At 33.0% G+C, this 14,321-nt stretch overlaps 1 protein-coding gene across 9 annotated transcripts in view; it reads left to right on the top strand.

Moving 5' to 3' along the window:
* The window catches only part of LOC106688163 (calcitonin gene-related peptide type 1 receptor), a 564,568-nt gene that overhangs the window by 15,660 nt on the left and 534,587 nt on the right, over positions 1-14,321 (top strand). For all 9 annotated transcript variants that reach the window (XM_067052399.1, XM_067052394.1, XM_067052393.1 and 6 more), the window contains exon 2: positions 9,903-9,981. The gene's annotated coding sequence lies outside the window, so the exon portion shown is untranslated. The remainder of the gene's footprint in view (positions 1-9,902; positions 9,982-14,321) is intronic.

Genomic DNA, 14,321 nt, shown 5'->3' with positions numbered 1-14,321 from the left:
TTTAATACCTCAGAGTCATTCGAACATATATTTTTATATTTCAAACTTATGTAATAATTCCATTCGGTGCCCGGCACCATATTCATTTTTATTTAACATAATTGAAGAATAAATTATTTAATTACACATGTTCAATATGGTACTCTACAGTTATGTATTTGTTATGAAAACTTAGAATCTGAATTGAAAACTGTATTTTAAAATCAGCCTGAGTCTTTGGAAGCTACTGTAATTAAAATAAGAATAGAGTATTTTAGGACAATAAAAACTATTAATAACTATAATAATACATAATTAGTTAAATTAATAAAATGAACTAAAGTATATTTCTCTACTGTCATAAGTAAGTGCCTAATTAAGAAATTTTGTTTTATATTATTAATATCAGTTGATACTATACACTCATACAAGAAATATGATTCTGTTTTTTTATAAGGATACCACGGTGGGATTTCGCTTGAACCTTTTGAATAGGGTTTCGGGCATCAGAAATCGATTGTCGCCATCATTCATTCCAGGAAAAAATTCAATTAATAAAACAAAAAAATTTAAATCAACATAATCATCCTATCCTACCAATATGGAATATTGAGTTTCCTATTTTAATTGTAATTTTATCATCATCATAATCATTTTGTCTCCTTAACCGCTTGCGCAGTATGGGGTTACTATTTGTAGAGTCTGGACCAGATATCTCGTTCTTGGACCAACTATCCTCTCCTACTCCAGTCCATATCCCACCTTCTGAACACTCTCCTCCCAGGAAATGCGCAGTCTTCCTCTTGGCTTCTTCCTCTCATACGTCTTCCTGGCAGTTCTTTCCAGGACCATCCTAAGGAGGTGTCTGAAGCAACTTAGCTTGTGCTTCTCTAGTATGCACTCAGCCGGTTTGACTCCGAGGCTAGTCCGTATGGTGCTTTTCCGTACTCTATCTCGTCGTGTCCTTCCTTCCAACTTACGAAGATAACGCATTTCAGTAGATTGGATCTGGCTCTTGTATTTCGAGGTGAGGGTCACGGATACGGAAGCGTAGGAAAGAATAGGGAGGAACGTCCATTTATTGATCATCATTTTAGTTTTATCTTCACATCCCTTTTACCCAGGAAGCCCCTTCAAAGCAAACTAAATACTCTTCCAGCTGAACCGATTCTTTGAAAATCTTCCTCATCAATTTAGCCGCTTTCGTTGAGATGAGCACCTAGATACTTTAAATTATTGACCTGCTCTAGTCTTTCTCCGTTCGCTCTGATCAACCTCATTATTCTCCGGAGTTTCTTTCCTGTCCTCATACATTTGGTATTTTCCGGGTTAATTTTCATATTTATATCCAATCCATTTCCTCCTGAAGAACATTTTCACATTCTCATTCTCAGTTTAGCTTTCTTTATCGCTTTATGGAGGACTGTTTGAGAAAGAGCAGAGGGCCCAAGCAACACAACCTTGAAGAATACCTGATTTTGTCAGTGATATGTGGTTCCTTGTTCTAACCACATTCATGGTTGTGTTATAAAGACTCATCACTGCCAAGGTTGTCCCTCGATCGATGCAACTATGTAATTTTATTATAGTTAAAATTATTTACAAACCAATAGCGGAAGATAGCACTGGATTTGGGATTATTTTCAGAATGAAATTCAGTGATTTTTATAGAGTATAGAATATTGGAGGGAAGCAACTGCGACTGTATATAGGGCGTTCTAATATCTCTACAGTATTGAAAATTTTGATTGATTTTTGTTGGAGCATAGCAGTGGCAGGTGATCTATCTTTGGAAGTTGTTTATTTCCTAGTTCTTCTCCAGCACGAAGAGCTTTTATTTTTGTGAATTTTCAATAACATGGAGTCATTTTTTTGTCAGATTTGGATATGAAATATTTTTAATAAGATCATCTCATCGTACACCTTTAACCCGACTGTGAGGATTTGTCATATAAAATACCTTTTTGCATTGGAACTCATTACACTATACCGTAGAAGTGAGATATGTTGCACCAGAGTTTTAGCGGTTTTTTTAGATTCTGTGATTTTTGTCCCGCTTACAGCAATCAGGATAGTCTGAAAATTATTCCTTAGAGTATGATAAAAAAGAAAAAAAAGCACTTGTTCTCACTATATTGATGTCTTAATTTTTATTTGTTTAAAAAGTGGAGAAAATTTTAATAGGTACATAGGGGGACGTAACACATTCTAATATTCATTTTAATAAAATAGAAAACAATAGTGGGTACAGTTTTAGACTGCTATCATCAAATATCAACTAATAATTTGCAAGAGTACAACAAAAACTTTATTTTTGTTAAAAAATATTTTTTAAAACAACAATGTTTTTTTTTTCAAACTTAAGATACATTTTATTTGGAAATAAAACTAGAGTATTATAAAAAAACAAACAAATTCAACACAAGAATTCATATTCAGAATAAATTTAGACCAGAATAAATGAAAATTATGAATACGTTTTTTAATCAATATAAATTAATTTTTAGAGAATAAACAAAACCTTAGAAATACCAATGACGACAAATGAGAGCAGGTTTACTGGAGCAATGAGTATCACCAATTTTTCGTGAAAAGTATCTACTACTACATTTTCAAAATTTCAACTAAGAAATATTTAAAATTAACATTTACTTCTTAATTAAAGACAGAATTTAAACAACTTTATCACCTACCTAAATATTTCTAGAAAAAACATTCTACCTTAAAAGTTTAATATATATTGTTTAACTCATTTGCATCATCTGCGCATTTTGCCAGGCCGCTATCGCCGGAGCGCTCATATGCGCGCATTTCTCATAGGCATTCATCACCTAAGGGCATATTATAGTTTTTGGGAAGTTCTTAAAATAATTTTGGTGATAAGAACGAATTTTTCACTTTTCTGTGAGATGCAAATGAGTTTACAGAGTGGTGTTGAACAGCCAACTTATATTAATTTGTAAAAAATATTTTATTTAATTACATTTTCAATTGTATTATTTTCTTTTAAAGTTTATATTAATTTTGGAATTAACAGTTGTATTTATTATTTGTATTATAATATTTAAATGCAGCAATAACGGGTCAGTGGAGATTATTTGATTGGCGTCGCTAAGCTACGGGTCAACAAGTTACGGCTTTAAATCTACTAGTCACCATTAGTAGTTCATCTGATTTTGTTAATAGGCCATGTGTACGTGAATTATATGGGATTTAAATATTTCATTTTGATTGTGATTAATGTAATACAGTCCACTGTGATTTTGAATACCATTGTGGTAATAATTAAATTAAAACTTAAATATTGAATGCATTAAAGAACCAGTGCAGTTGGTGGCCCTCCAAGCATTGACCAACTTGAGAGTTGTAGCGGTATTTATAATTACGAAGAAATTACCTACACATTTTTGCAGTGAGCTTTGGAGTCTTCATCTATTAGTATTGTGAATTTGTTTCTATCTTTTCATAATTCGGTTTGATAATTTTATTTTTGTTTAAAAAGCCTTTTATATTGGTCTGTATTCATTATTTTATTTAAACTTATTTTTTTTATTATATATTTATATTTTCTATAGCTCACCAAATATAAAAAAAAAAAATATTTGTATATGAGACATTTTTTTTTTCGTTCTTAAACCTTTTCTTTAAAAAGACAACGTCGATTTGAGGAGACTTAAACATAAAGAATAATAGAATGAGATCAAAAAATCAAAATTATTTAATTGTGTTTAATAGTAATTCTAGTAAGTATAATAAGACAACTTAACAAAAAGGGATTAATAATTACTGGAAGTATTAAGAAAGTATTAATAATAGCTTTATTGACAAAAACCTCTCTCATAGGGAGAAAATCATTGTAGTTGGCTATAGCAGGATAGAAGAAAGAAAACATAGATAAATAAACAAAAAAATAAATAACAAAACAGAGTCCTCAAAACCATACACCGGAAGGTAAACACACACTAAATATTCTTTATAACTTTTTTCCACTTGGATTTGTCCCTCGCAACCAGCCACCAGTTTTCCCCTAGACACTGCGTTAGTCCATCCTTCCATCTGCGATGTGGTCGCCCCCTTTTCCCGCTGTCTTCTCTCGGGATCCACTCTATGCAAGCCTTGGTCCATCTATTGTCTTTCATTCTGGCCAATTGCCCAGCCCAGCTCCATTTCAATCGGTAGGCCTCAACCCTTAGACTTTTTTGAAGAATCTCTTCATTTTTTTATTCTTTCTCGTTTCTTAATAAATATTAAACTCCTTAGAAGCTGCATTTGCATGGTATTCAGCCTCAGATCAAGTTTGAGCCCCATAAAGAACCGTGGGATAAAAACATGTGGTCGGAACTCTGATAAGTATATTGAATTAAATTAAATCATTTTATAATATATCAATGTTTTATTTAATATTATAATATGAATCAAATGTTTAACTGAAAATTTATTTTCTTGCTATTTGAGGAGAAAGTTGAGAGATTAGTATGTTCCAATTTTAAAGAAGATACAATCTATTACCTCTAGGAAAAGAAAAAATATTCAAATAATTATAAGTTGAACCCTACTTCAGTGATATTTATGAAAAAATCTCAACTGATTCGTGTCTTCGTTTAATATTCTATTCATGGATTTAATATATCTTTGGAGTGGCACATGGGGAATCGAGTTATAAGTCTATAAGCCTAGAGTTGACCAAAGATCCGATCTTGGGCTGTTTATTGCTGAGCGATGCCAATCCTATCATAAACATATAAATTTTATTGGCCCTTATGCTGTTTTATAGTTTAGGATATATTGTATTTTCGCAGTCTTCTCTGTGGTCTTAAATAAAATATCTAAAATGTCGTAAAGTGAAATTGAATTTTAGGATTTATGCAGTTTAGAATATAATCTGGGATTGAATAGTGAAGACTGATAGTTGCACCATCTACAAGACTCCAACACAAAACTATACCGAAAATTCTGAAGATCATTTTTGTGGGTAACAGGAATTGAAACTTCAAAGGATACCAAAGAATTTTGTACAAGGGTACAATAAACACAAGAATCATACCACCCAATAATTGCCTCCTAGATTTTATAATTTTTTGTTTTTAATTCAAATAACTTTCTCAAAATTTTAGAGACAAAATAATAATCCGGGCTTATGGGCCCCGGGAGTACGAAAAAACAATAATGAAGTTGCCGTTCACATAACATATTTTATAATATATCACTGGTTCTGGTCAAGATATAAAAATGAACTTTTTAAGAAATTGTCCCTATTGTAAGGCGGGAAAATAAAAAAAAAAGAACATAAAAATTAGTAACAGTATAAAATTAACTTTAGTTGTGAAAATTTGTGGAAAATGTCTGAAATCAAATTCCAGACACTCATTTAACAATTTATTCCGTATTTCTATAAAAACTACAAAAAAAAAAAATGTTTTCTATAAAAAGAAAAAGTTTTTACTAAAAGTTCGGCTAACCCGAACTAAGGTTTGTTCAAAATAGATTTATAAATTTCCCCCACTTCACATATCTAATCTACGAGACTGTAATTTCGTTCAAGTTGAAACGTGTGTTTGGTATTTAAAAATTGAACAGTTGCTACGATCAATAGAATTAATTTTTCGAAAAGAAAGGTCATAACCTTGGTTTTCTGTTTTGAACTGGGCTTTTTAGTTTGAACTGTTGGCTCGAGCAAAATTTTACAAGCATATTTTATTAAATGGAAGAATATAATGAAGACTTAAGACTTGAAGATAAAAGATGCTGTAAAAGAACTTCTTCTGATGAATGAACGTCTTTATACGTAGAATATAGGTTGTTTACGATGTAAGCGTTTTACTTCTCTAGTTCCCTGTTTCTTGCAGTTAAAAATGCATTTGATATTAAAATTGGGTCAACATTGCTGCTAATTAATTAATTAATTAAGTTAAAACTGCAATTTTTGTTAATAATAAATGAGCACTGTTAAATAGAAAAAACATATCTGGCCGAGTGAAATAAAAAAAAAAACTATTCCAAAACTAGTAGATTTTATCAAATATCTCCATTTTAGATAGCGTTAAAGAAATATGTTTATACCTGTCTAAAACTATTATATTAAAATATTCTAAGCGATTTATCAAAATCAAAATTATAGCTTGAGTGGATGGTCCACTTTGTTCTCAACACCTCGTTAAAGAACCACACAGTGAAGGCATACAATATATAATATAACATATAATAAAAGGTAATACGTAATACATTATTATATAAATATTCATATTTTTTCTCGAATTCTCATTGACACGAAATCTCGGTCCGTATTTAATATTTTTTGACCAATCATAAAAAAAATAACAAGCTGATTGTAGTAATCCCGTTGCCTATCACTAATAAGTAACTGATTTGACTGAAAGCGTCTTCAGTTTAATGATTAAAAAATTATACTAAAAAGTTTTTTTTACGAATCCGGTATATTTGAAAAAAAACAACATACATTTCTTAAGCATAAAATGCAGGATTTTCTGTTTTTCCCGCTCCTGAGCTGGTTTTATACTCAGAGGAAAAATACAAAACAGAATTTATTTATTTTATTTCGCTTTAGTAAAAGGCATTTTACTGTAGTCACTAATCAACTTGTCCTATGAATCTCTAGAAGCTGGACCTACCAGGAAACTCGCATAAGGTACTAATTTAACTGCGGATTATGAGCGTTTTGGCTTAGGCAGGTTGAGAGTTATGTCCATTCCAGGTGGCATATTAACAATTTAACATGTTAATTGACATCTTATTTATAATTTTAATCACTTCCCATTCTTTGGATAATAATCATTATCTATTGATACTTTTGCCCTTATTACTGAGCTAGTAAATTTTAAATTTATTTACAAAGTTCAGTCATATTTATAATAATTGTTATCATTGATTATTGAAAAACCAACAAATATAGTTATGCCAGATTAACTAAAAATATGTGGTCAGGACATTCAATCCTGCGGCAAACATTCCAGGAAACCGCTCTCAATGCTAGTCTGGAACAAATTTTCACCGACTATCCCCATTGGCTAAGGTTTTGGAAAACAAATTATACCGTTAAATACTCCGACCGGCTAAGGATAGGTTAATCAGAGAATTTAGAAAGCTACACAACATCTCAATGCGTGAACTACACCCGGTAAATATAATTGAGAAGACAATTGCGGCGAATAAGGGTTTGTAAGGTTGTACAGTTTAGTAACGAAAGCATTCTTAAGAAGATAATAAACACTGATCCGACGGATAGGTCGGTCAAACCTGTGCAAGTGATTCAATATCTGTTTGTCTTTTTGGCTATTAAAAAATAAGGTTTATTTCGTTCCTGGCTAGAATAAAGTTGTAGCTTTTGTATGTAACCTATAATTTGATGAGTCATAATCATGATAATATTTTGATTTTAATGCTTATACATTCTGTTTTTATTTTAATTACTTTTATGAGTTATAAAAAGAAAAGAAAAGATCCTTGGTTTTAACGTTGTTCATTAAAACTCCTAGTTAAGGGATAATATTCTTTGTGTTTTCATCTTTTGACTTCTAGCGGAGATATTGACGAAATTGGATAAAGCTCCAATTTCAAGGAGGAAGAAATTAGTCTCGACTTTGGGAAAACACGATTAGAGGTTTAATTACCACTATAACTTTAGCACTGCTTACTTTGAAGCTGAAGCACGTACTTAACAGCTTGAATAATTAATCAGTGAATTATAACGATATTAGGAGTTAGTCTCAAGCTACCTCCTGCCTCCATGCTTGCTATAGTTTTAGAAGAAATTCGAAAACTTTAATCCTGTTAATCAATTTAAAAGATTTCATAAAATCGTAAATTATCGTTATTAGAATATAAAATATAAAATTTAAGTACTGATCAACCTAATATGAACAAACATTATTCTTGAGAACCTTTACTTTACGAATTTTGTCACATCTCTTCATGGACCAGCAGCATTCCTCTTAGTGGGAAATAATTGGCCTTTGTCTAGGTTTAAACCTAAAACTGATGGACGCTTACTAGGTCTAGTCATACCAAACATATTCAAATAAGTTTCGAATTTGTAAAAGAATAACTATAAGCTAATAACACACTCACACACTATCTGTGGAATACTTTCTATTATATTGGAGTGTATAAATTTCTATTATAGTGCATAATTATAGAAAGTGAAAATTATTGGATTCTCCTGTGGTATCTAATTCATTTTTGGTTATTATCTTTAAAAAAACAAAAAATTAAATCGTTACTATATCACTTTATTTGGAATTCTCTATACTCATTAGTGCCTTACTATGATTCACCGAACTCTTAAAATTTGAAGGTTCTAGAAAATTACAGGACAGATGACACATGCTGGTGTCAATTAGCACTAAATTATTTTGATTTTTTAGTGTACTTTGAACATGCACTTTTAGAATAAATAAATGTATGGAACACAATTATCGAAGTATATTTACTCTATTTTTTTTTATATTAATGTATATAATATTAATGTACTCAATAAAAAAAAAAAAAAAAGGGAAATTTTAGGATTTTTCGTGAATAAAATAAACTTCCCATGGTTCAAAACCAATTTGGATTTTTAATAGCAACACAAACTTAAAGAGAAATAGGGCTGTCCAACACGTGGGGGATAGAGTAGGCTCAGAGATCCTCAGGTCGATTGTATAAATATTGTATATTAGAGTGTAAGAGACTATATTATTTTACCATTGTGTTATTTTATTTATTTATTTTTCATACACATAGTTTGATTATGTTAATTTTGTTTATTCTTCTGTTTGTATATATTTTAAGGGAGTTTTTTTTTTTTCATTCGTTTATTTATTTTATTTTATTTTAGTATGTATGAGATCATTTATCACTATCAACTATTGCCCACAACTGTGTGGCAGATAGTAATATCTATGAATAAATAAAAAAGTATTTAAAAAAAAAAAAAAGACATTCTGAATTCATTAGGGTATTATCAAATGAACCAGGGTCTGAAACTAAGTCAAATTATTGAGAATAAATAAATTCTTAAAAAATAACAATTGGTGTTCCAGTGTAAGAGCTTGAATTACTGATTGTTAAAAAAAAGTGCTGGTTGTGAAATAAAACTTGTGAGGCGCTCTTCTCACTAAAACAGAACATGGAAGATAAAAGTTTATTTTTTAATTAAAAAAGTTCTTGACTGTCCTCAGTAACAAGTGTGGAAGAAGTGATCGTCATGTGTTAGGTCGGAGCTGACACTAGTTTCCTTTATATGAAAGACCCCTCAAATTAATTAAAGTACACCCATAGAAGCCAGTACTCAGTATCGATTACTGATCAGTTTGTTTTCATGCGATGCGCTTTGGCTGTATGAATTCAAAAGTTATTTTTTTATTTATTTTAAACCTGTAATAAATATAGCATACTTTTGAAATCATCTGAATTAATCTCTCAAATGTTTGAGTCTAATTAAATAATAGACCTATAACGAAATACACTCATCAATTTTATGTATAATAATTGTTCTCCAATTTTTTGAGATTATTGGTAATATCAATAAAAATTTTTCTTTATTCACTTCAGAAATCGTATCCTTTGTTGAACTATGGTGAATTTTAAACATGCATGTATATTGCCTCTATGATTTGAAGTAAGCTAAAGTAAGCTGGATAATAATAGGATTGAGGGATTGATGCTTTAGGTTTATGCAATCTAAATGTTTACTGAAATTAAATATCTAAAAATAAGATAATGGCTCAGAATGTACTATGCTATATACTACATATGCTTAACACATAAATCTACTCAAGCTTCATTCAACTAACGAAAAACACTTTCCGACTTTATAATATCTGGTGACATATTTTATATTCATGGTCTTGTTTCTGCATTTGAATACTTTATAAGTCAGATTATTTTTTAGAAATATTCATGATATTTTATTTTATTTTTTATAGTTTCCTTTCGTGTGCATTAATGGATCAAACTGGAATTTTTACAACGTTGTGATTCGAGGCTGAGTTTGAAAATCAAAAGGTGAGTTTGACAGATTAGTTAATAATGTATATAAACTATTCCTGAGGATAGAGTGATATCCATTCCAGACATCAATTCCAGGTGGCTTATTAACAATTTAACTTATAAATTCATTGTCGATTGGCATGACAATGAATTTATAATTTTAATCAATTATCATTTATTTCCTTTTCATCGGATAATACTTACTATCTATTGATACTTTTGCCCTTGTTAATGAGCTTGTAAATTTTCAATTTATTTACGAAATTCAGTCCTATTTGTAATAATTTTTATTCTCGATTATTAAACAAACCAAATATATTATGGCACCTGATTTCTTCGTTGATTTAGAAATTGAATTAAAATTTATTTTTCCAATTAATGAGTTTAGTTTCAGAATTTCTCTACTGGAAATGACGGTGAATTATCAATTATTTTTTTAAGTAGAACATACAGCTTTGGACATAACGATTATTTATATTTCATACAAGTTTTATAAGGAAGCCATTCCCTGAATAAATGTCACAAGCTGCCTTTTCATTGAAATGGTTTCCTTTAGAATGTGAGCTAGGATAGTTGGGTAGGGTTCCAAGGCAATATCAATATACATCTGTAGGACTATTTTTTATATGAATCTACATTCATTCTTTCCGCCAACACAAGTATTATAAAACATAATATAAACATAATTATAAAACAACTAACAAAAATAAAAATCGTAACATTAAAGAAGGGTGCCATTAATAATTTAATTATATAGTTACACACAGAGTTGGGGATTAGCTAGTTTTTAGTTAACTAAGGCACAAACTGATAAATCCGAAAAGTTAAAATCAATCGATTGGCAAGCGCGTGATCACAAAATCGATTTTATTTTAATTTTCAGCACCTCCGAAAACATAGAAAGGGACTCAATATTTTCTTGAAATCCGAAAAGTTAAAATAAATCTATATGCCAGCGCGTTATTCTAATATCGATAATTTTTTCATTCTTAGCCCCTCTGAAATTAATCGATTGACCTGAGAAAACATACACATTGCCATATGTCAGATATAAGAAAAGTTAAAATGAATCCTGCAGTTGGATTTTTTTAATATAATATAATTTTTCAGTTTTAGGAAACTAAAGATAGAACTGAACTGAACCGCCGATAAAGCGGCTAAAGAGGCTGCTACAATGAGCGTTCCACCACTCCAAATTTACGAGCCGAAAGACATTAAGGCATTTTTAAGGAACAGAAAACGAAAAAGTTGGGATTCAATGTGAGCTAACGTATCACTCACCAATAAACTAAGAAATGTTAAAAAAAATACACAAAAATGGACAAGTACCATAAGGGGAAACAGAAGAGAAGAAGTGGTCGCTGTAAGAGTAAGAATAGGACATTCCAAATTAACACACCTCCACTTAATCACAAAAGAGGACCAAACTATATGCTAAACCTGTCAGTCCCCATTATCGATAAAGCATATAATTGAAGAATGCTCATCATTTCGTCAAGCCTTCGAAAATAATAAAATTCCTCGTACAAGAGAATTGGCCCTTAAAAACAAAAATAATAAAATTTCTGAAAGAAACTCAACTGTATACTAAAATATAATCCACCAATATCGACCAGTGTAAAAAGGAAATAGTCTACATTCAACTATCAAATGTCAAAGACAAGAAGATAAATAAAGTAAGGATGTAATAACCTAGATGTTGATCGCCCTAAATAAAAATCTAATCTAATCTAATTTAAAGATAGAACTAACTAAATATCAATTTTAGCTATGGCTTGACGCTTCATAACTAAATGTTAGTTGCTGATTTCAGACCATAGCTAATTAAGTTCCAAGAGTTATCTATGAGCAAACAGCTAACAACTAACCGGTTAGTTTTCAGTTTCCAATTCAACTACAGCTAATTTAGTTTTAGTTTTTAGTTGTGCATTATAGCTAACTTTTGCCCAAACTTTGTCAATACTAATCCCCATCATACACCCTTGCGATAAAACAGTTTCTTTTGAAATAAAGGTTAATCATGAAAAATATATGTGCGTATGCTTAAGCGGAAGTAGAGAATGGAATAGCTACCGCAAAGGTGCACGAAGAGCTGACTACCCTCCTTAGGAACTTCAACAGTCCGTTCTATACTTTCTCAACAACGAGTGGGACGAAAAACCGGAAGTACGTAATTTACGACCTCGATGTCGATCACGACCAGGAGGTAGTTAAAACGGAAATAATTCAACAACTCCCAGGCGTCCTAGACAGGTGACTGACCAATATACCAAGCAAGAGGGGTCATGGCTCCACGGTATCAGGAGGAAGGAGCTCGCCCCACCAGTGGCCATCAGAGACCCCCTTCTTCATCATATTACAGTCCAGGTGCTCCTAGACAAACCTACGATTATAACAGAACTATACAAAAGACCTAGGTCTTCTCTTAAGGAATTTTCCTAGCTCATTAACGAGTGTGCCAAACGTACAAACCATTGGATTGTGGTTGACCTGAATGCACGGAACACCGTTGGGAATTATATCATCAGCACAAAAAAAAACCCTATACGGTTGTCCACCCTAACACCCACAGCTTCCGACATTGAGCTAATATAGCACACAAATCAACCGTTGGTCTCCTGCTCACGGGGCAGCCTCACTGATTCGTCAACTGCGTTGCGTTGGACTTTGTCCCAACAGAATACAGACCAGTGTATTATGACCTAGTAGACGGCGAAGTACCAACTCTACCACCAACGAAATACAAATATGTGGAAGCCGACTGGGAGCTTTACTTAGCACAGCTCAACAGCGAGCTTTCTACTGTCCCGTCCCACCGTACAAAGAACGATGTTGACGCCTACTTGGAGTACTTCTCAGCCACCAGAGAGGCCGCCGCTGCCGCCAAACCAAAGTTCAGACCGCACCCATCAACCTTACGCCCTCCCCCCAGATCACATTCTCCAGCTTATCGTTCAGCGTAATAATTGGAGGAATAAATGGTACATGACTAGAGATCATGAGGCGAAATCTGTGGTAAATTCCTTTAGTATTCTAGATCAGAAACCTCATGAAACAATGTGGCATGAGAAACTACGGGCAACGCACGTTGAGCACAGAAAATTTTGGAAACTACTCAGGACGAGCACCAGAAAGGGAAGCTCCATGATACTTCAGGAAGGCGACAGACTTCTGATAGCTGAGGAGCAGGCCACAAAGTTTGCGGATCACTACGGCGAAACCATCACTAAATGAACAGGACCCCTAAATGAATTACTATCAGAGGATTTTGGGAAAAATTACATGTTCGTTTCCCTGAGACAGCTAAAGGTCATTCTCCGTCGTTCTAGGGAGAATAAGGCCCTTTGCTATAAGAGGATACAAACAATATTGTTAAAAAAGGTACCTAGGAGAGGGATAGCTCACCCAACAAATCTCTACAACTCCTGACTCCGGCTGAAATACTTCCCAGAGATATGGAAAAGGGCTATCCTCTTTCTACTTTTGAAATCCGCAAAGACCGGAACCCAATCAGCCAACTACAGCCCAGTTAGCTTACTTCCGCACTTGGGCAAGATTTTCGAGAAATTGAGAACAATTTTGAGAACAAGCTTAGTAATAAACCTGATGTCGCCAGAGCAGACTGGTTTCCAGGCAGGCCTCTGCTAGGACCTCCACCTGGTGATACTACAAGCGGAAGTAGGCCAAAAGACGAGAGAGAACGAAGGCTGCACGGAAGCGTTCGACTCAGTGTCTCATAGTCTGCTATTTAAGATTCTACAGAACCACGAATTTCCGGAGCAGCTCTACACTTTGCTAAGATCGTTCCTACAGCATCTCTCATTAGGGGGTACGAGTCGGCGAGGCGGTATCCAGAGACATCTCACTTACCTCTGGAGTTCCCCAAGGGTCTGTGCTATCCCCAGTACTGTTCTCAGTATATACAGCCGAAACTGTTGGAGCGAAGTACAACAATGCTACTATAGCGGCGTACGCCGACGACATAGCTATTTATAGTAGCTCATTCAATGCAGAGAAGGCTCAACGACAGGCGGAGCAGGCTTGTACCGATGTCACTGAGAAACTGAATATTACAGTTAATCTCAAGAAGACTGACTGTATTATTATCTCCTTTCAGAAAAATAAGCGCCCCCTACCTAAAGTCTATAAGGTAGCAGGACACGAGAACAGACCAGTAGGGAGCACCCCCTTTATCTAGGGGTCACCCTTGTTATACATCTGACGCTAGCTCGCCACTGTACCAGGAATATAGAGCTGGTTAGGGCTTAGTCTTACAGGCTTAATCACCTGTTAACTTCTCCTAATCCCTCCCTCGCCTTAAATTAATGATTTATAAAAGTGTGCTCAGGATCACT

The sequence above is a fragment of the Halyomorpha halys genome, unplaced genomic scaffold (assembly GCF_000696795.3).
Source record: "Halyomorpha halys isolate HHAL.00 unplaced genomic scaffold, Hhal_1.1 Scaffold41.1, whole genome shotgun sequence".
NCBI classification, from domain to species: Eukaryota; Metazoa; Arthropoda; class Insecta; order Hemiptera; family Pentatomidae; genus Halyomorpha; species Halyomorpha halys.
This window is presented reverse-complemented; position numbering and strand designations above follow the sequence as displayed.